Source organism: Uranotaenia lowii, chromosome 2, assembly GCF_029784155.1.
Source record: "Uranotaenia lowii strain MFRU-FL chromosome 2, ASM2978415v1, whole genome shotgun sequence".
NCBI lineage: Eukaryota > Metazoa > Arthropoda > Insecta > Diptera > Culicidae > Uranotaenia > Uranotaenia lowii.
Window position 1 is genome coordinate 289846599 of NC_073692.1, and position 23267 is coordinate 289869865.

Here is a 23267-nt window from a genome sequence, read left to right on the forward strand (position 1 = left end):
TAAACATATTTCAACTTTTGTGGAGGTTTAATAATGATTATATTGTGGAATATGGAGTGTTTTTGTATGCCCCCATCATGTTTGTAAAATGCCTCCATCCTAAAATAACAGGTTAAATAGAATAAATAAATGATTTTTATCATTGAACCTTCAAATCTAAGCTCTGAATAACATCTTAAGAGAGAATTGAAGATCTAAAAACAGATTTGATAAAGTTTTTCTTATAGATGAACTGTTCCATAGTATGGCAACCCTAACTTTTGTTTTATTCCATAAAATTATAATATACATTGATTTTTATAAAACTTTAGCTTTGTCGTACGGAAATGATTACTCTCTAGCAGTTTCAATGAAATTATACGGAAATATTGCCCAAAAAGCAGAAATTTTGTTCAAAACATAAATAGGCGCATTCAGCCCGCACGGTTTGCGGTTCGGCATTTTAGACAACACTTATAATAAAATCGTTTTCTTGGAAACAGAAAAAAATTTTAATATAAAAATTACTCCAAGGTATAGAAAACAGATGCCTGCACACGTGTATATAGTTTTTTTACACATATTTGATGTGATATTTGATTAAATCAGTGTTCTGCTTAATAGGCGCATATAGCCCGCTCCTCCCCTAAGCATCATGAATAGAATTAGACAAACTCCTTTCTCCCTTCACCGTAGAAAGCCAGCCGGAACATCAAATGAAGATCTAAGGAATTTGAGCAATGGTTGAAGGCATTCTGTCTGAAGCGTAAGCGCGATTCCATTCCGACTCGGTATTAGATAGATGTACCGAAATTCGTCCAAGCCAGCAGAAGAAAGTAACAGGCAGCAGTCGGAGGAAGAGGAATTAAATGCTTTCTTGAATAAATCGACTACAGAATTGAGCCGCGCGCCAACAGAATCTTGCAGATGAATTTATGACTGTAATTAAGTTTTAATTAAACGAATGAAAACAATTAGAACGAGGCTTAAGGCGCTTGACGCGCTTAGGCTTGAAGCCTGCTCAAGTGAGATATACAGTTTTAAAAAACGGGGAGCCAAGACAACTATAAATCTTGTGTTATTTATATCGAATTAGAACATGAAGTCAAAAGGTTTTAAGATAAATGAATATTTGAAATATAAATAAATATTTATGTATGTGAAATATGTAATTAAGTATAAGGACTTTCTAAAAGCCGGATGATCTGTTGAATAAATCGCAATCGATTTAAAGACAGAATTGATTAACAAGAAAAATATGATATTCTTACCACTTAGAAGCAGTTAACAACGCAGCTGAAAAAGGGAAAAGAAAACATTATTATGTTATTCATTTAATTATCATGAAGGGTTAGTTAAACAGTTGTATTGTATTCTGTAAGCGAATAGGTTAATCAGTGAAAAAGAAAAAAAGAAAAAAAAATCGTGCCAAAGAATCATATAACACAAATAAATCTGCTGAGGGTCGAAATTCGAATATAGCTAAAAAATAATAACAGTACCAAAAATTCAGACTTGATAAGGAATCGGATTTATAACATCATTTTCTTAATCATAATTATCACACTAACACTTAAAATAATAAATTTAATTGACAATATAAATCAAAATTTCCAAAACAGATCATCATGAAAGTTTCAAATCAATGATATTTTCGGTAAGTCATTGATAGATTTTTCAAAATGATGTTCCTTATTCTGAACTAGAATTTTGTGTCAAAATAGTTTCCAAGCAGTTCAGTTTTCAAATTGGAAAAAAAAATTTCCAAAACACAGATTCGAAAGAAAAAATCTCAATTCTAAAGTAGATGTCGGATAAGGTGAAAAATTAACAATGATTAATTGTTAGGAAAATGAAAGTAATTGTTATTTATAATTCATCTTAATTCACATTTACCTTCTTCTTTTTCAACTGAAAAGTTGGTGGTAGTGTTTTGAAATTGAAAAAAAATCACGATCTACAATGGCATTTTTTTATTTGGAAAAATTAAAAGTTTATGCTTTTCGAAAAAAAAAATTTAAAATTGAAAAACATTGATGAATATTTCTAAAAATTTAAATAGCTTGACTTTAAATTTCCTATATTTATTTAAAATTGAATGAAAAGCTGTACTATAAAGTTCGTTGAATTCATTTGAAAAATTAAAACAAAATATTAGGATGAAAAAATTTTTTTTTTAACATTTAAAAAAAATTATTCGACAATAAAAACGTCTTACCATTAGAAAAACTCAAGGGAACATCATTTAATGCTGTTTTTATGATTGATTTGGAAGATGCAAGTGTCCTGAACTCGAATATTTTGTCAAATTTGGACTACCACATTTCATTTTGATTATATGGAAATTTAAAATGTGTGAGTTTTAAATGAAATCAATCAATGATGACTGATTAACTATTAAACCAACATTTTAGAAGAAATCTGATTCTTATTTTGTGTATTATACATCATTCAATTAAGGAATAATATTTTGATAATAGTCAAAAAAAAAAAGAATTCAACTGTTTTCAAAATTTGAAAAGTATTTTTTAATATAACTGCAGAGAGTTTAAAAAAAAATAAATTTCATTCATAAATCTGTTGGATCCTGCCAATCGATTAGATTCATGCTTTAAAAAGTATCGTTAATTCAATTTGGTTTAAAACTTCTCTAAAAATTCGATAAATGAGGTAAAGTAAACAAATAGAAAACATCTATAACTTTTTTTCGCAGAATGAACAATTACTTGAAGTCTTCATGAAAGTTAATAATAAGCTCAAAACAATAATTTGAGAATGCAATGTTTTTGTTTTCAAGTTTATTAAAAAAAGTGCAGAACTTCCTTAAATAATTTAAACCTGTTTTGAAAAGTCATTTTAATAACAAAAGCAGACAGAATAGTTGTATATTTAGATTCGGGGCACTCAAATTAGTCAATAATACGTTTTGAATGCAAATTTTGTGACTTTGAATAATCATCAAACCCTTTCCCATTTCAAAGAACAAGAAACGTAAAATAAAACTGAAACTGAAATTATTTCTTGATGAATATTTCATATCAGCATAACAAAAGTACAAAAACGATTTTTTTTAAATGAAAATTTTTAGTAAAAAGGTGGAGAATATTAGATTTAAGATTTTTTTGCTAATTCTGTTGTACGTCGTGAAAAGAAAATGCCTGTTGGTTTATAAATGGTATAAAATTATTATTCGATGACTTAATTCTGAAGTTAAAATGGGTATTTTCAAACTCTATTCTTGTTACACTTCTTAATAAAAACCCATTCTAAAGACGAGGTAGGGTTTTGGTATGTCAAGTTTAGAGTTTCAATATAAAGAGTAAATTGAATTGCAACTTGAAATTAACATTTAAAAATAGGTTTCAGTTCGTGAACGTCATATAGTGTAGTAAAATAAAATGTCACAAGCCTTGGGTGATTGAAGACATAATTCCGCTAGAGGCGAGCCAAATTTCTGACTTGCTTGTTAAAAGTTATTTTGAACACATTTTAAAATCAAGTAATTTTCACATACAACGGTGAAAATTTTACTTGGAATAAATTTCAATGGGGGAGGGGGGGGGGGGGGGGTTTAAAACCCTCCCTAGTTCACACGACCTTGCGTGAGGATGAAGCATTTTCTTGTGATTCGTTATCCTAACCAGAATGTTCGCAATCTTAGTGTTTTGGTTAATTGATTTATTTATTATTTATCAAAGATCGGTTTTACTTGAAACAGATCAAATTAAAAAAAATTCACACGTTTCATCACTAAGTCCGGAGGTGATAGATAAAATCTGACAAATGATACGAATTCAAGACACTACAATCTTCTAAAATCAGTTATTAAATCAAAGGCAGCAAAAATGCGGATTCCCTGTGAATGTGTCAAATATTGTAGGGTAGAGTGGGGTATCATGGGCCACTTTTTTCTTTGTTTCATAACTTCTTTATTAGATAAGATAAAATGGAAAAAAATGGAAAGGTTTACTACGTTTTTGAGGTATCATTAGGCATTTTTTATTATTTTTTAATAACATTAATTTCCCGAGTTTTGACTGTTTTAAAAAAAGTATTTTTTTTTATTTTGAAAAACTGTGGGGAAACGTGGGCCACTAAATTCAAATTGACTAGATAACGTGCAAAGTTTACGAGTTAACCAAAAACTAAAATTTCATAATTCATTTAGTTATTTTAAAGGGATTTCAGATGAGGAAACTAAAAAGAGAGTTGTGTATGACCAAAAAGTTCATAAAGCCTGGCTCGCGAACGTTTCGACAAAATTCCATAAACAGGATTTTTATTCGTCTCTATCGCATTAGAAAAGATGGACAAAACATTTTTCATGATTCTGCATTTGGCATAAGAAAACTTTACAAATAGTAATGACGTATTTAAGTTCTGAATGTGTATAAAAACACCAAAATATAGGTGGCCCAAGATACCCCACAAAATATTGCCCACGATTCCCCCCAAGCAATGATTTGGAAATTGGTTGCGTTTGTGTGACCTATTTATGTTTCATCAAAAATTTCTTTTCCACGTGAAAAAACATGACAAAACCAAGATCATAAGTGTATGAGCATATTTTTGTTATGTACTTAAGGTCTCGCAAGGATGCAATTTTGCCGGTGCTTGTTTAATTATGTAAGTACATTTTTCTAGGCAAATTTCATAAAAGAAGCATGTGATACGTACTTCAGTCAACAACATATAGAAAAACATGCTTACGCAAAGTGACGACGATGACAGTTGGATTGGGATTTTTATCTCAATACACAGCTGAGATATTTGAAGTGGCCCACGTTTCCCCATGGCCCACGATACCTCACTCTCCCCTACAATATTGAAAACTGAATTTTGTTTTTTATTGTAATTGTAGTTATTCATTTATTCAGTTATGGTAACCTTTTTTTTGTGTTACATTAGATCAAATCAAGGAGATTTCTACGACTTTCATTTCAAATGAAGCTGATGAAGATGTAGGCACATGTTTTTTTTCTCAAATGTTGTAAATCAAGAAAACATTCAATTCTGAGAACAGCTGCAGGCCAAATATATCCCGAGGGTCATGGTTTAGTCACCCATGCTTTAAAGAATTTATAAATTTGCACAAAAACCCTGCGTTATATCACAAGCTCAAAAGAAAAAAAATGATGTTTATTTTTCAATACAAAATATTTAATTTTTCCATACTAATCTTAAAGTTCAAATTCACTCATGAAAAACGATACTTAAAACTTAAAAATTATGCATGAAATCATGGATGAGCTTTGAACGAAGACAAAGCTTCTTAGACCCCAGGGTTTGAAAAATTCAAAAATGACCCCGAATCGACTCAGACTACCGTTACCATCCCTGGAGTGTCAATTTACACTCCTGAAAAAACACAATATATCTTCGTTGTTTCTCAGCCGATTTTAAATAAATTAAAAGTTTTGGAAACTTCGTGATGTATCTCAAATATTAATCTCAGACAAAATCTTAAAGAAGAAATCCGAAATGAAAATGCTTTGGAAAAAAGGCTATAGATCAGCTACGGAATGATTAAAAAAAATCACTTAGTGTACACGAGATTTCCATAACTATAAATTTTGTAAAAATCGAGTGAGAAATATGATATAAAAAGTTTAAAACCGCTTTATCTATCTTATTTCTCACCCGATTTTTACAAAATTTAAAGTTATGGAAACCTCGTGGACACTAAGTGAAATTTTTTTTGAGCATTCCGTAGCTGATCTACAGATTTTTTTTCCAAAGGAGGAGTGCCAAATTATCACTAAAGGTCTGATTAGGGATTTTTCCCCCCTGGGCGTTCAGGATGCGTCCATAAAAAAAGTAATTATGAAAAATTTAAGATTTCAAGATTTAATTTCAAAACAGTAGAAAGATCAAATAACCAATATCAGACATATGTCTCTTACGGTGAATAGGATGAAGTTGTGTTTTCAATCGCTCCGAAAGTATTAAAATAAAATCAGCTGGATCGATGATTTTGTTTTCATCACTTCAAACTCACCTAGCTTATATTAAAATGAGTTCTTCGGTTTTTGATAAATATTTTCGAGATAAGGTAAAATTAGAAAGGCACAGGGAGTCCAATAAATATGTACATCACGACCAGCAGTTCTCATTCGAAATTTTATTTCCAGTATTAATTCAATAATGGCCTAAATAAAAATCGAAAAAAAAAACTTAATCAAAATCAATGCTTTTTTTAAATAATATGTAGGGAAGAGTGGGGTAACGTAGGCCATGGGAAAACGCCACTTTCAATATCTCAAATGTGTGTTGAGATAAAAATCTCAATCCAACTGTCATCGTTGTTGCTTTGCGTAAGCATATTTTTCTATATGTAGTTGACTTTAATACGTATCATATGCTTCTTTCATGTATCAAGCTTAAAAATGTTATACAAATTAACTCATATAATGAAAAATCGCCCTATAATTGCATCGCTGGGGATCCTAAAGTTCATAAAAATATTTGCTCATACGCTTATGATCTTAATTTTGTTATGATCTTTCACGTGGAAAAGGAACTATTTATGAAACATCCTTTATAAGGAATCATATCCATCCTTTATAAGGAATTTTATCAAAATATTCGCGAGACAGGTTTTTGAATCTATTCGATTATACAAAACTCTCTTTTTAATTTCATCATCTGAAATTTCTTTGAAATAACGAAATGAGTTTTGAAATTACAGTTTTGAATCAACTCAAAACTATTGTATGCTACCTAGTCGATTTGGATTTCGTGGCCCACGATTCCCCACCATTTTTCAAAATAAAAAAAGCTTATAAAAATTAAAAAAAAATTGCCTAATTATACCTTCAAAATGTATAATACCATAACATTTTCAATTTTCATTTTTATCTTTTAGAACAAAGAAGTAATGAAACAAAGAAAAAAAGGCGGCCCATGATTCCCCGCTCTTTCATACATCACGACCAGTAGTTCTCATTTGATATTTTGTTTCCAGTATTTATTAATTAAAAGACCAAAACAAAATCAACGCTTTTTTTATATAATGCATTTTTTTTTCAATTGAGACCGCTAGGAGAAATCATCAGTTTTCCAAGGAAAAATTTGTAGTACCGTAAAAAGGGGTAACATTTATCACCGGGGTAACTTTGATCAACATGAAATTTTTCCAGATAATCATCAATAACTCAGTCTAAAATTACAATATATCAAAACTCCTTTTTTCTACGTTTGAAAACCTTTATGTTGAGTTTCAAATTGTGAAAAACTTGATTTGTTTTTAAAAAAATTTCAAGTGTAAGTAAAAATGTAATTCCGAAATCTTGACCTATATCTATTTTTTCTAAGGCTCGCAAACAAACACCCTTCCTGATGAAATCAAAGCGTTTAGAAGCAAATCGGTTGATTTCTGTTAGAGTTCAACTTATTTGCTTAGTAAATGTATAGTTTTGGGTTTGTTTTAGTTGTAGTTTGACAAAAGGCTACAAACCCTATCAAACGGTAAAGTTTGAAGGAAAAATAAAATGGGAACACTGCGTGGACCTAGCGAATTGAATGAAGGCAAAACTTCATTTGTTTTTGTAATTAAAATTGTATTAGTTATGATTAAAAATTTAACCCCTAAATGTATGCAGCATATTTGTTCATCTTTCGATTTGAATTGTTTTTCGGCCTTAACACTAGAAAGTCCGCACCAGTCATAATAACTGGTTTGACACTTTGTTTGTTGAATATCTTTTAAATACTTCGATTTAAAAATTCTCAAAAAATACGACTTTTCATAAATATTGAATCTTCACAAATCTGTGTATTTTTTATTTATCTAGCTCTTTTAAAAAGCTATATAAATTTCGCCATGTACCTACACTTGAACCGTGACCAGTCAAAATGACTGGTAAAATTCACAACCCTATAACTCAAACCAGATAGAATTTTTGCATTGTTTTAGTTTTATTTACAATCTTTATTAAAAACAATGATACCTTGTTGATTTATGGTGGGCAGAAGTGTGTTATTCGTTATAAAGCTATTGATTTCCGAAGCAAAGTCCTGAAGATTTGTGGAAAAAGTTCTCGGATTGATCGCTGTGTGGCGCTTCAACCACTTTACTCCCAATTTTATTGGTCTTTTTTTTGCTCAACTAAATTTAAAAAAATTGTCAAAATAAGGCGAAATTTCTTCGAATTTTGTAAAAAATATGTTAGATTTTAATGCATGAGTAACTTGAATAATTTAGGTTATAAATATTTTTTATACAAAACTAGTTTGAGTAAAAAAGTTATGAATTTTGTATTCATTCATTCATATTTGAAGACATGAGTTATGAAACTGAAAGATTTAAAAAGAGTTTCAACATGGGTGCACGGAATGGCTGCAAATTCGCCGTAGTAAATGATATAGAGTTAAATAGTTCTCAACTTGCTTTAGAATACAAAATACGTTTGAGTGAGATGTTCGAAAACGAGAATATTTAAATCAATTTAAATGTCACTTAATAAACAAGCAAAGTAAACAGCACCAAAAAACTAGTACTTAAGAAATTGTTTTTAAAACTCTGAAGGAAAGTTTTGTTTGTATATTTGTCTCCAATTTCTTTGATTCAATTACCATCTTATCAGATAGATATACGATTGGAAATACCTGAATTGTTACAATAAATAAATAAATATAAAATATCAAGATATGATTGAAACTTTTTTTTTTCAAGAAATGAATAATTGTTAAATTAATTGTTAAAAATTGTTGATTCATGTTGAGACATGGTTAAGAGTTGATTATAGTTTTTATTTTATTTTTTCAAGTAATCCGTCTCACGATATAACTTGACGAACAAAATTCCTGAAACTCATCTGCTCTCCGATTTCTCTTCTGTTTTTTTCTATAAGTTGTGCAATTTACCATGGGTGCACGGTTTCACTGCCATTTATCCAAAATCAAGTTTTTTTGCATGCTAGAAGTAAAAATAACGGCGTTTATAGATAAAAAAGATAATTTGTTTTACATACATGGTTCTTCACTATGGGTGCACGGATTCATCGCATTTTCAGTTTGGTATAATTAAGTATTATCAAATTACTTTCTCAAAAAAATGCAATATTTGATGAGAATACGGTGAATCCGTGCACCCATAGTGAAAAACCATGTATATATCACAAATTTTCTTTCGAATCTATAAATGCCGTTATTCTTTACCATAAGCATGCAAAAAAGTTTATTTTGGAAGAATGGCAGTGAATCCGTGAATCCATGGTAAATTACTCTAAATTTAAATAAAATATGCTTTAAAACCTACAATATCAAGTATAATTTATAAGCAACATGCTGAAAAACTTCAGAACGGCGAGTGCTAGAAAATATCTACAACGACAAAATTGAAGTGAAGCCGAGCACCCATGGTCAAAACCTATAACCATTTAACATCAATTTTTAATAGAATTGGTAATATATTTCAATTTTTGGAAAATCATTATAAATATTCAATATATGACATACACGCAGTCATCAACTATGCCAAAATGAGATGATTACGTGAACTCATGGTGAAAAAATATTTCCATTTTATAACAAAAATATTATCTAATAAGTAACAAAATAATATTCAATTCCCCTTTACCAGTCATTTTGACTGGTCACGTTCCAAATAGGTATATGCATTTTGCCGGTCTTTCTAGTGTTACCCCCATTTTGTTTTTTTTGACAGCGAAGAAATCTAAACCAAGAAACACAGAAATTCAGAAGTTGTTTTGTATCCTTTATGATCAAGAAAGCTCATTGAAACCGTCAAAATAGAGACTGATCAATGTTCCCCAAAGCATCAAATTCTAAAAAAAATTGAAATCGATTTTTAAATCTAATTTGAAGTAGTCTAATAAATTTCTGCAACCAAGTTTCACGTTCATAGGAGTCCTGTACTGGTTTTAAAAATATAAAACATGCTACATTCTCCTTAACAGAAAAAATAATCAAGAAATATTGAAAAAAATGACCAATTTAACCCGGATTACGGTATTAGGACTTAGAAGCGCAGGTTTTTAGTAGTTTATGAACTGTATACCTAGGTGATTTCCTACACACATTACCCTTACCCTTACCTTAAACTCAGCGTGTGATTTGTGAAGGGATAGCGTACAGCCGATCTTCGCAAAACAAATCATCACATTGCAGCTGCACTTTGCTTCCTCTTATCGAGAGGAATGAATCATCTTCCAGGATGAAAATCCCGAGAAAAAGAATAAATCCTCTTATCGACGTTGGCCGGCTTCGTTATTGGTTCATATAAAAGTCTGAAATTCTCAAAACTGTGCAGCGAGATTGTGTTCCTATCAATCTTTCATTTCATTCATTGCGCAATGTCGATTATTTCGAACCAATCACGGAGTGCAACTTTTATGCCATTTTTGGCTAGGAAAACCTGTAGGTAGACTGTAGTTGATAATAAGCTCAAGCTCTAGCTCAATTAAATTCCGGTTTCGAATCTGGTCAACAAAACACACCATCTTAAACAAATCAAGTGCTAAAAGAGCAGCTTTTGACAGAAATATTGATGAAATAGTTCAATGATTGTCCCGTTTTACCCCATTTAATTCTTCATTCACAAAAAAAAATGTTCATATAGTTCTTGTGGTTATTTTTGTAAAACATCTTAGATTTTCTTCATGAAAGACACATGAAGCAAGAGTACATTTGAATTGCCGTTTATTGATGCAACTTACGGTTTCTATTCCTCATATTCTTCCGGGTAAATAAATTTCTGAATGTTATTGTTCTTCTAAAATTCAATAAACAGATAAATATTTCAATATCTTCCATCGATGTCAGCGCCTTTCCACCGAAAGCACGACTAATGAACTGTTTATTTCTTGTACCAACAATTCAGAACAAAGTACCCATCAGCAAATCCTTCTTCCAAGTTCCAACTCCAATCCCAATCCCCAATCGCCATTCTTCATCCCAACGAGGGAGAAACCAGAAAACATGACTGATTGATGATTATGACTGCATGTAAGCTCTTCTTTCATTTTCCGCTTCGAAATAGATATACGGGGCAAGAGAAAACGTTTTTGAAAGACCGTTTCCGCGGCAGACAAAGACAACGACGGTATATATGTCAAAAAAAAAAAATATCACCTGAAGACTTGAGGCCCCATTCTTTCAACATTCAAGAGTCCCACGGTCGGAACTATCCTAAGGTGCTCGCTGTCTGGCTGGCTGGAATTGACATGACGAATGGTTGCTAAGAAATGATACTTACAACAGCCTTGGTTTGTTCTTTCGTGAAGTATTATCTCTGAACTGCTCATCAGTTTCACTAAAGGTTGCCTGGAAGTGGTTCTTTTAAATGTCAGTGGCGTAGAAAAAAGTTTTTCTTCAAAAGGCTAGAACAATTTTTTTCTAGAAACAACTTTTATCGATACTTTGTTCCATTTGTTGTAGTTATTTTCATAATTGAAAGGTTTATTAGAGATTTTTTACCGTGTTAGCCAAAAGCTACCATCCTAAAAGAGTGTCAAACCAAAATCATAAAAAATCATCATTTTCGCAGCTACTTATGATATTAAGTTGTTGGAAATTGGTTCACCTCCAAGTCTTGGCAAACTATGTATAAGTACAGGCGTATTTGCCTTTGCCTTCCAAGAGGGCGACCATTTGCTGCTAACTTATTTCTGCCCACTTCCGCCCAACTACACCATTCATGGGCCCATCATTCTTGTGAATGGAGGGAAGGTGAATGTGAATTATGCCTTTTATGACATTTTCGTGAGAAATTACCGAGTGAAACAAGACACCTGACAAATTCGGAACACGCTTGGAGCTCATCATCTTCAAAGTCGTTGCCGTCGTCATTGCCAGCGTCGTCGTTTTCATCGTCCTCGGCCGGCGTCGTCGTCGTCGTCGTCTTCAACATCAGGTCTTTCTCTTTCTTCGCCAATGTCTCATGATGGTAGTTGTAGTAGTAGTCTTCATGGTCCCATCATGCAAAAATGGTGCCCGCCCAGCCGCTCAAAAATGGCCTTTTTAGCTGTCTTCCGAGCCGAACTCGCTCGAAAAAAAGCAGACTAAAGATGAAGTTGAACAAAACGTTCATCTTTATTTCTGGCCCCGAGTTTCCGCACCGCTTTAACCTCCCTCGAGGCGAAAGGATATAATAAATTGATTACCTTCAAATTTGTCCTTTCACTTTGCGAGTCAGAGTTGTTGTAAATGGTTGTTAGGAACATTTTTTTTTCTGCTCCTAATTTTATTTTCGTTTGGTTCGGCCGAGTGAACCTGGAAGCACCCCGAGTGGCTCACCTTTTACCCTATTTTCCATCATTTGCAGGTCGGTTTGAGCCAAACGAAACAGAAAAAAAAAACCAAGCGGAAGATTCGTTTTTAATTTAGTGCCAAATTGAGTGCTTTTGGAAAATGGCAACGATTAAATGAGCTTTGGAAGGGAGAAGACCTTCAGCGAACGGGAGCGAGACAAAAAAAAAGTTGCCCCAAATTGAATAATGAAGCAGACAAATGAAGAAGCGAGCGGCACCCCAGGAAAAATGAACACTTCTTAGTTCAGCTGGGGGGAAATCATTTAAATCAAGAGAGTGCACTTTAACTCGTTTTATGACGGAACCCTCCCCGAAAAAAAACGAGATAAAAGCACTTTCAGAAGCTTTTTATTAATTTATTTTTTTGGCATCGCAGGCCATCCACTTCGGCGTTTTCCAGGAGGGGAGTTTTCGCATAAGATTCGACGTCTTGGCAAATATTCGAACCTAATTTGAATTTATAGCGCGAAGCACTTTCGAGTCAAGTTTTTAGGAAAGCTGCAAAAATTTAAAATATTTAAAATTCAGCGTGCTGTTATGTTTGTTTCAGGGTCAGACTTGGGAGATATCTTTTCCTTGAAACAACTCAGTTGCAATTTGGTGAAAATAACTATTCAGAACTCGGACACTTTGATCTTGTTTGTTAATGTTTTGAATCGAGACTTTTCTTGTGAATCTTCCAACTTTGATCGTTAACTAACACAGTCTAAGAAGAACGAAGAGCTGAAGATTCCGATTCCTCAAAAGATTCTTCGAGTCGATTCTTGATGAAAACAGATCAGCGACGATAGAAGCCCGAGTGGCGGTCCAGCGGGCTTGCAGGTTAGCGATGTTGATCAGGCGACAGCGGTTTTCGTAGCTGGGAAGCCGAAAAGTGTCTTGCCAGTTTAAGTTTAAAAAACGCCGTTTGTTGGCTTCGATGCGATAAGAACCATTCTGATAATAAGGGCACCAAACCGCAGAAGTATATACAAACTACAGTAAAGACTCTTCAGGCAGTAGATGACCGTAAAGTCCTTGGTCATGCGAAAAAGAAGACCCAGGTTTATGGAGGCCTGGTCAACGATATAGTTGGTATTAGTCTTAAAATCCAGCCGCACGTCAAGAATCACACCAAGATCTTTCACGTGTTAAGCTCGAGAGATTGCATCTTTTTCAAAGAAATAAACGGCTAAGAACGGGCGTCGTTTGCAAGAAAATTATATAACTACGCATTTACTACGGTTTAAAGGTAGGCGATTGGCATCACACCAGGAGGCTAAGGGGTAAAACTGGTTCTGCAGGAAGTACACATCTTCGGGGCCATTGATAGAGTAGAACAGTTTCAAGTCGTCGGAATACGCTTATTTTGGTCCATCGGGAAGTTGCAGCACGTCGTTGAAGTAGATCAGGAAGGCCCTAGATGACTTCCCTGAGGCACGCCTGATGAAGCTGAGAACTGCCTGGAAGAACAGTTACCCATACAAACTGTCAATTTACGTTCAGTTAAGTAACTGCAGAGCCAGCCAAGAAGAAATCCACAAAATCCTCGTGGAAAGTGCAGCGTCCTTGAGCTTAGGATCTACATCAACTTTGAATGATCCTTGCGAACCAGGAGATGAAGCTCGGCAGATTCGCAATGAAGACACTCCACGACAAGTTCTTCGACGTCTTTAGCTGTGACATTGTTTAGGAGTCTCGCCAGATAAATCTAGAACTTTTTTTCGAGAGGAGCGACCGTTGCAATCGTTTTCACGGTGGCATTTTTTGTACCCACACAAGGAGCTATACGGGTAGCAGGGTTGTTGTTGGTAGGCGCTTTCAAAAATTTATCCAGCTTTGAATTCGTCGCGGCTAATTCCAATCTCAGCTCCGATACCAAGGAAGCTTGATTTTTTCGAAGGTCTACTATCAGTAACTCGTAGCAAGTCAAAGAGCGACAAAATAAAGCGTTCTTCGGTAGTTTGCCATAATCGTCGCAGATCCAAGGAAATTTCTGTTGTCGGCCTTAGATTTTAGGTGCGATGAAAGCAACTCAGCGCATTTCAAGTGGAAAGCTAAACTGCATAGGCCTTGGCAAATGATGCTATCCATGTCGCTTGTTGGCTTAGCGCACTTAAAGCTTAGTTCTTTTAGAAATGGGACACTTTCATCTGCTAATAGCTCGTTTACTAGTAATCGGATATTCAAAATTTTGACAGCATTTTGTTGCCTGTAATCAGTACTATTCGACCTATTTTTTTCAAAATTTAAAATTTACGCGTTGCAGAGATATTTACGATGCAAGAGAAAAAGAAAAAAAATATTTTGCATAGTTTCCTTCAAAATCCGTCATTATCCAATTGATAGCTGACAAAACCGTTGATTATTCAAAGAATTACTGAGTTAGTGTGGTGGATAAGCATGCAAACACTGTCAATAATGTCTACAAAGTTCAAATCAAGCATTGGAGTGAAGCACATGATCGACAACTACGGTTAAGGGTCATCAGAGAAGTCAAGTCTCATACCAGCATTTTTAATTTTCAATAAGAGAAAAACTTAGGGTAGATCGCTGAAATGTCCAAAACAATTTTCTCCGATTAGCTGAAAGTGTTGCCTAGTGATGAGTCATTCAAATCTAACCTCTAACAACAATTTTTGCTAGTTGCAGAGCTCGTAAGTTGTAAAGCCGGTACCGAGGCTATGGGACAGATGATTTATAATGAACGACAAAACTTATGAAATACCCTATTTCAAACAAATTCCAGCGTTTAAATCCTGTACCATGTTTGCTAGTGGCAAGGTCCCGAGTATATTAAAGTATGTTTTTGCTGGTTATTTGGTATAAAATTATAATAATTTGCCAATATTCTGCTCCTGAAAAAAATATAAACAATTCAAAAAAAACTTTGGCTTTTGCCATTTTTTAAGCCAAAAAAGAGTTATCTTGTTTGTACCATTCACATCCTACGATTTATACTAACCGATTATACTTCAAGTTCAATCTCATGATGGTTTTACTTCGTTAATGTCAGATTTTACCAGCAGAAATTCCATTAAAAACGCTAAAAAATGTGGTCAGAAATGATCAAATTTGTTCATTTCGAAACAATTTTATCCACTTAATTGCTTTCAGCTTCTTTCAAAAGAGAAGTATTGGACCGAAAAGTATCAGAAATTGAAGGAGGAGGGTGAAGCCACCTAAAATATAGATTTGAAGTATAAGTTGGAAAAACTGATCAATATCATGACTGAAAAAAGTGTGCGCCGGCCAAAGGGAGATACCAAGCAAAAATCAGACATTTCTCTTACAAAAAACGATAAATATTTTTTTTCAATTTTTTTCATGAAATATCGTAACATTACCTTCATTTTCTTCATAGAAAGTATTTCGATCAAACAAATGGTTTTTGAGATACACGCATTCGTAACTGTCCCATTTCTAAAAGAACTAAGCTTTATCACAGGCCATTTCGTTTGATGACATGGACGTAACAAAACGAAAAGATGATATCCAATTCACAGTACCTTATCTAATTATTCAAACAAATATAGATACCAGATGAAAAGATTGTATTGAACTTACAAAAATACTATAAATCTGCAAAAGTGGAGGCAATATATCTACAGTGACAAGATTCCAACGATTCGATTTCCCCACAAAAAGCAAAATAAACGATTTTAAGTAATTTGAGAAAATCAAAAAATACTTTCTAGACCAGTCCTTCCAGTTCACTGTCCGATATCTTACCACGATGCCAACTCACCAGTTGATATGATCCACGATATACATAGCTCTATTGGTGAGATTCTTTTTACGAACCGGTCAAAGGAAGAAAAAATTGATTTTTGAAACCACTCAAGACGATTGAGTATTTTCCAATAAACAAAAAATCTGTTTACTCCTTACTGCAGTAAGTTTTTTTTTCATTTTCAACTATAAGGTATACTGCCGTTGGAAGTATAATAGTCACATGTTACAAAAAGGCGAAACGAGAAAAACGCGATCACAAGTTCACAAAAATATTTCGCCGTTATCGCACAGTTTCGCAATTTTTGTTGACTTAAATGCCGTAGATCACTAATGTATACTCTTATCATATGAGCCTCGATCAATTTTTTTTTTTTTGAAAATGAACTGTTTTTCCCTTTGAAAATCCTTGTGTGGCATTTATGCAGCGAAATTCTATGAATAGTCGAAAAATGGACGCATATTTGTCCCACCACGAAAATTTTTCAGAAAAGTAATTTCATATATGGCATGGGTGGCCAAACCATGGCCCGCGACCAACTTTTTTTGGCCCGCGAAGCTCATTTTGGAAAATGTTCTAAGAATTAATCGGTTTTCTTGGTCTGCGTATATCATTTGAAAACTTATATCTGAATCTTTTCTATCTTAATTCAAAACAAAGATCTGAAAATATCTTTGAAGCGATATAAGCTAAAGGGGTAAAAGTATATAAAAACTAATTTCGAGAAATTGTTGTGTTTGGCCATTTTCCATAAATTTATGGAACATCTGCAATTCATTTCGAACGTAAAAGCACTGATCATACTGACAGGACAATTTAAACAAAAATTCGATCATTTTCTGGCTATTTTTTTTTGTCAAATTAAGCAGGTTCGCAAGACCGACGGTAGGTGGCGAACCTACCATTTTTCCGATTTAAATGAACTTTAAAATTTTGGAAAATGGACGTTCATGTTTTGTATTCGGGGACCATAAAATTGGCTTTAAGTACATTGTAGCTGCGTCATTTGACATTTCTGGGATGAATAAAAAAATGAGTTTTTATACGCCTTGCAAAAATTGACATACATAAGTTGGGAGTGATAATTCATTTCGTATTCCGTAGGTAATATCTATACTATTTTTCAAATGGAGCAAAATTTTTAAAAATATGCAGATAACTGAAAAGAATCATTAAAATGAATCCATGCCAGAATTTTTTTTAACACGTTTCCGGGCCGGAAAAATCCGGACTATTTTCATCTCAAAACCTGGAAGAATCCGGGCATTTTATTTTAAAATTGTCGACAGAAACTCCAGGCCATATTAATAGCTAAAAAATAACAAAAAAATTGGTGTTTTGTTTATTTTAAATCGTATTTTAGACTCCCTCATAATTATTTTTTTTATAAAACTGCCTCAAAAATTCTCGTTTTGGATGCATAAATAACAAACTTTTACAATACCATTTTTTTATCGATTTGTCAAAAAATGAATAAATCCGTGCATCCGACCGGACTTTTTCCCAAATCTTGTGTTAAATATCCGGGCAAACCCGGATAAAACCGGGCAAGCTTAATCTTTACTCGATGTGACCTAGGCAAATGTATTTATAGCGTTTTCAAAAATCTGTTTTTTAAATACTCCAGAACAATTTGATTTTTTTGGCCCGCCAGCCAAATTCGTTTCTGAAATTTGGCCCGTCTGTTGAAAATGTTGGCCACCCATGATATATGGTTTGGAATTTCGTGTGTGGCTCTTGTGTTTTATTTGAGAATGGTAGCTTGAATTGAAAAATTGAGGCCAAAATCGGATTATTTGGAATTTTACAGACTATATCTGGTGACAAAAATGAAGTCTTTGACGGGTTCGATCAATAAAATTGTCAGCGGCCGTTAGAAATTGTCGCAACCGTGAGAGAGGCGATATCAGAAGAGGTGATTCAATCCGTTTGCAGTGGATACGGTCCAGGGCCAAGATCTGGATGAAGTAACTGTGGAAACCACTTAATGCCAAAGTGATATTACCATCATTGTGGAAACCACTTAATGCCAATGGCATCTCATGGCATCTCATCGATGCCTAGGTTCAGACGAGCCCTTTTATATCAGCGATGCCTAACAACTATGGTAGGCTACAGCGATAGACAGCATCCATATGAGAGCCGTTGCATATAGAAGTCATTCTATATTCGCACTCTGTTTATCATGTAGAGCTTGACCTACACATTCACCCTCCTCTCAAAAGAAAAAAAAAATAAAAAAATGTGATCAACTGTTATCTTCTCAACTTCATCCTTCTGTCTATTTCCCGGTAAACTTGAATCGGCAGAGAGATAACTCAAATCGCCAGAGAAATCGTTAACGATCTCTCTGGCGATTTTGCATCATTTTATCGGTAGAGAGGAACTCACCATATGCGTGTCTCGGGCGTGAGTGCTACGAAATCTGAGTAGAAATGCTTAGCCCGCCCAAGAGAGCGCGATCCGAATTGTGCTCGTGTGTTCCTATCGTGGTGTGTGTGTTCGGCTCAGTTCTGCCGACGCATGCCGAATGATTTCCGTTACAGTGGTGTTTGATTTGATTAAGGGCATTAAAAACGCAATGTACCAAATTAATGCTTTATTGGATTAATCCTTTCAGAAACCGTTACCCGAATTTTTTTCGTTTGTATGCTTCATACTTTTTTCCCGCAGCGTACAAAAACAGATACGTTTATAAAAAAAATAAAATCTATATTTCTTGATGTAATCCGTAGTTTTCAGAAAACTTGGGGCAAGAGTGTTTAATTTAACTTTTTTTTTTATACTTTATTCCATTTTCCAAATTAAAAAATTCGAAATTCAAATTTCTTTTTAAAAATCTTCCTAAATTTTTAATACCCGACTACGAATTGATTAATAGCAAATAGATATTATCAGAACAATACAATAAAGCTTCAAAACAGGGAATTTTGATTCATACTTTCTAAATATCTAACTTTTGACTTAGATACAGCATTTTAATTCTGATTCAGATTCAGAATCCAGAATCTTGTTCGGAGTTATCGACTGTGATTCTTATTTGATGTTTCCTCGACTGTGATTCTTATTTGATGATAACAAAATTATTTGATGTTTTGGTTGTAGGATAGCAAACTCAGTCTTAAAGACCATCCAACAATCAAAATATTGTTGATATCCAGATTCTAAATTAAGATGCAGAATTCAGATCTAGAATTTAGATTTAGAATTCATTTTCAGCGTTCAAATTCAAATTTAAGATAAAGGTTTCCGTGTCAGATTTCAAATTTAGAATTCAGATTCAGATTTCAGATTTATTTTTCAAAATTAAAATTCAGATTTATATCTAAAATCTCAGATTTCATTCGTCAGACTCAGATTTCAAATCCAGATTTCAGATCCAAATTTCAGATCCAGAAGTTAGAATTTAGATTTAGGATTCAGCTTTATAAGATTTTAGATTCAGATCTCTAATACAGATTTCGGTGTCTGATTACAGATTCAGGTTCAGCATAATTGAGATTTCAGATTCAGGTTTCAAATTCAGATTTGATATTTGAAAATCAGATTCAGTTTAAGATTTCAGATTCATCTTATTTCAGATTTTTGATTCAGATTTAGGAATAAGAAATTCAAATACACAATTCAGATTCAAATTTCTGTATTCCGGTTCAGATTCAGAATTGAATTCAGATTTCAGATTCAGAGTTCAGATTTAAAATTTATTTAGAAGCAAAAATCGTATTCAGATTTAATATTCAAAATACACATTCGAATCCAGAGTGGTTATTTGTATTTTAACCATAACATACGCAGGTTTATATTTTGGAATATCCTAGGATTTTTTCAAATGGCATTCTTTGTGTGTTTTTATTGAATTTTTTGAGTTGGGGCTTGTCTTATTTGAATAAATTTGAATCTGGTTACCCATTGTTTGTTTTTTGTTGTATAAATAACTAGATCTGAATGGAAAACAAATAGCTCAAAGCCCCGGTGAAGTGATATTTAAAAAATAGAAAATTTTCTTCTGAAAACGAATTCCGTTTAAATCATTTATTCATACATAAATACATATGTAGGTATATCCATTAAACAAATAACATTTTTTAATAACAGATTGCAACTTCTTGACATTTACAGATATCAATTTTTCGTATGGTTTTTTTGTTTTTTCGGTATACTGCATCGTTAAAGTTTCGTAAGGCTTTAGAAAACTTGGCAACAGCTTCACAATTTTTTTTTTATTAGGTATAGTTATTTTGAATAACTGAAATCAAATCGACGACTCATTTCAAGTCTGTGGACATTTTTTCCACTGTAAGTAAATTTTTCTTCTCAGTTTTGGAACAGAAGATTTCCCTAACAAATATGGATCTTCATATTCATATGTTTTTAATTGTTCTTCGAACAAAACCATGTTTTTGGGATCTTTCAAAAAATCTTCCATTTTTTGAAAATCATAATCATTTTTAGGAGGAAACCCTGAAATATCGCTAGGATCCGAACAAAGATTCTGACGCGAGATTTCTTTGATACTCTTGGATATTCCCCCCACTAGTAAAAAATTTTGAGCATCCAGTCGTCTTGTTGAAAAAATTAGTATGTGTTATTAAATTAAAATTTTCGAAAAACCGTAATCGGGATTTTAAATCTGAATTTGAAACCTTGAATCCTGAATCTGATATCTGAATTCTAAATACTGAAATCTGAGTCTGAAATCTGAAAACTGAATCTAATCTGAAATCTGAATCTGAAATCTGAAAGATCTGAATTCTGAATCTGAAATCTGAATCTGAAATCTGAATCTGAAATCTGAATCTGAAATCTGAATCTGAAATCTGAATCTGAAATCTGAATCTGAAATCTGAATCTGAAATCTGAATCTGAAATCTGAAATCTGAATCTGAAATCTGAATCTGAAATCTGAATCTGAAATCTGAATCTGAAATCTGAATCTGAAATCTGAATCTGAAATCTGAATCTGAAATCTGAATCTGAAATCTGAATCTGAAATCTGAATCTGAAATCTGAATCTCAAATCTGAATCTGAAATCTGAATCTGAAATCTGAATCTGAAATCTGAATCTGAAATCTGAATCTGAAATCTGAATCTGAAATCTGAATCTGAAATCTGAATCTGAAATCTGAATCTGAAATCTGAATCTGAAGTCTGAATCTGAAATCTGAATCTGAAATCTGAATCTGAAATCTGAATCTGAAATCTGAATCTGAAATCTGAATCTGAAATCTGAATCTGAAATCTGAATCTGAAATCTGAATCTGAAATCTGAATCTGAAATCTGAATCTGAAATCTGAATCTGAAATCTGAATCTGAAATCTGAATCTGAAATCTGAATCTGAAATCTGAATCTGAAATCTGAATCTGAAATCTGAATCTGAAATCTGAATCTGAAATCTGAATCTGAAATCTGAATCTGAAATCTGAATCTGAAATCTGAAATCTTAATCTGAAATCTGAATCTGAAATCTGAATCTGAAATCTGAATCTGAAATCTGAATCTGAAATCTGAATTGGAATTGCGGTTCCATATGTCTTCAGATTTGATTTTTACTTTAATACCGAAATATAGAAAGAAAAAAAAACTGAACACACCCTAGGTCAGGCAAAAAGAAATTTACTGCAGCATTTTCTTACTTTTTGACAGAAAAAATGAGCGCTGTTTGAAAAGATTTGTAATCGGTTATGATAAAAATTCGTACCAGTACCAAACAAAATCAACAAAGCTATTTTATCCGTAGATGGGGCATGCTCAGTTTGGTGCAACTTGTAAACATACCCAATGCAAATCTCTCTCAAAGACTTAAAAGTTTTAAGAATGATCATTCTTATGAAACAAAATTTTATACCTGGTCGGTGATTTAATCAGATCAGTTTGACATTTGAGCGCTTTTTTGTTTTATCTTCTGTTTTCCATCCCTGGAACACACCATTCTGAAACCCAAACTCAGATTTTTTAATCCAGAATTTCGAATTCTAACACAATAACTTTAAATTCGAAATTCTGAATTTGAATTGATAAGTGATGAATTAATCATTTTCACATCGGAACAAAATGTTCTGAATGACAATTTAAAAACGATTGTGGGAATTGAGGAAGAGAATTTAAAATTATTATTTATAATATTTTTTTTTTTAATGAAAGTAATTTTGATAAAACATAATATGTCACTTACCGAATGTTGCACCTTATTTGCGATGTCCTTTGCACAACACTATTTTTTAATTAACATCACTAAATCACAATCTCTTTTATTTAACACTACATTTTCTCAATACTTGAATGTCCTTCCTTTAAAAATTTACCGCCCGCTATCACCTGACCGCACCACACGAGGGTACGTCTGGAACTGACAATGCTTTGCTTGCACACAGTTTATTCGAAACGACAAACGAGTAACCCGGTGAGGTAATAGGGGAAAAGTTCATATAACGCCCCATGTGGCTAATACGCGCCACCCTTGTTTTGAAGAATCTGAAACATTTTAAGCCTGCAAAATATTACCAATTTGTTTTAAATGCTGTGATTGGTTATGGCAAGTATGAATTTTTCCTTAAAATGCCCCTGTGTCGTGATAATTTCCCAATTTAGGTTTTTCTTCATTTCGATCTAAATTTTAAAACAATTTCAATAAGGTGTCACCAAGCAGGGAAAAACGAATAAGGCAATATTTTCTGACACATCGATAGAGCAAAATCTATACTTTGATTTTATGCTAAAAAATCAAACTGAACTCGCTAAGGTATGCTTTTTATGGGTATGTTCTATCACGGCCCATGCGCTCGTTATAACGCGCCAATCGTAGTAGGCTGAAAATAGCATTAATTTTTCAAAAAGGACAATTTTCATTAAAAATGAACAAAAAGTCTAAAACCATATTCTGAGCGTTAATTCAGCCCAAAAAATCTACTTTTCTTTTTTTTTTAAATTTTGAATAGTCCATTTTGATTTTCTTTTCAGTCAAAGTGTCTGTAAGTATTGGTGTGTTTTCGGTCTTCGGCTGCTTTCGGATGCGTTCGGCTGCTAGGTGCGTATTGAATACACAGCGGCGCGTATTTGCAACACAGTTTTGTTCTGTGGCTTTGAATATGGTTTTTAAAAATCAAGTTTTTGAAGCAACTATAGCAATTTGAGTAACAAAAAATCATAGGCATTTGTAGAAAACACTTTTCTTCAACAATTACACCCATTTTTACCACAATTTGTACGTGGAGTACATGGGAAATCAGCAATTCGCTTAGGTGGCGCATAATAGGGCATGTTCCCCTAATATGAATAATATCAAACGAGCAGCCGTCGCCCGT

General features: G+C 33.1%; 1 protein-coding gene across 3 annotated transcripts in view; it reads right to left on the reverse strand.

Moving 5' to 3' along the window:
• The window catches only part of LOC129746341 (uncharacterized), a 583019-nt gene that overhangs the window by 486688 nt on the left and 73064 nt on the right, over positions 1-23267 (reverse strand). For all 3 annotated transcript variants that reach the window (XM_055739955.1, XM_055739954.1, XM_055739953.1), the window contains exon 2: positions 1251-1275. The gene's annotated coding sequence lies outside the window, so the exon portion shown is untranslated. The remainder of the gene's footprint in view (positions 1-1250; positions 1276-23267) is intronic.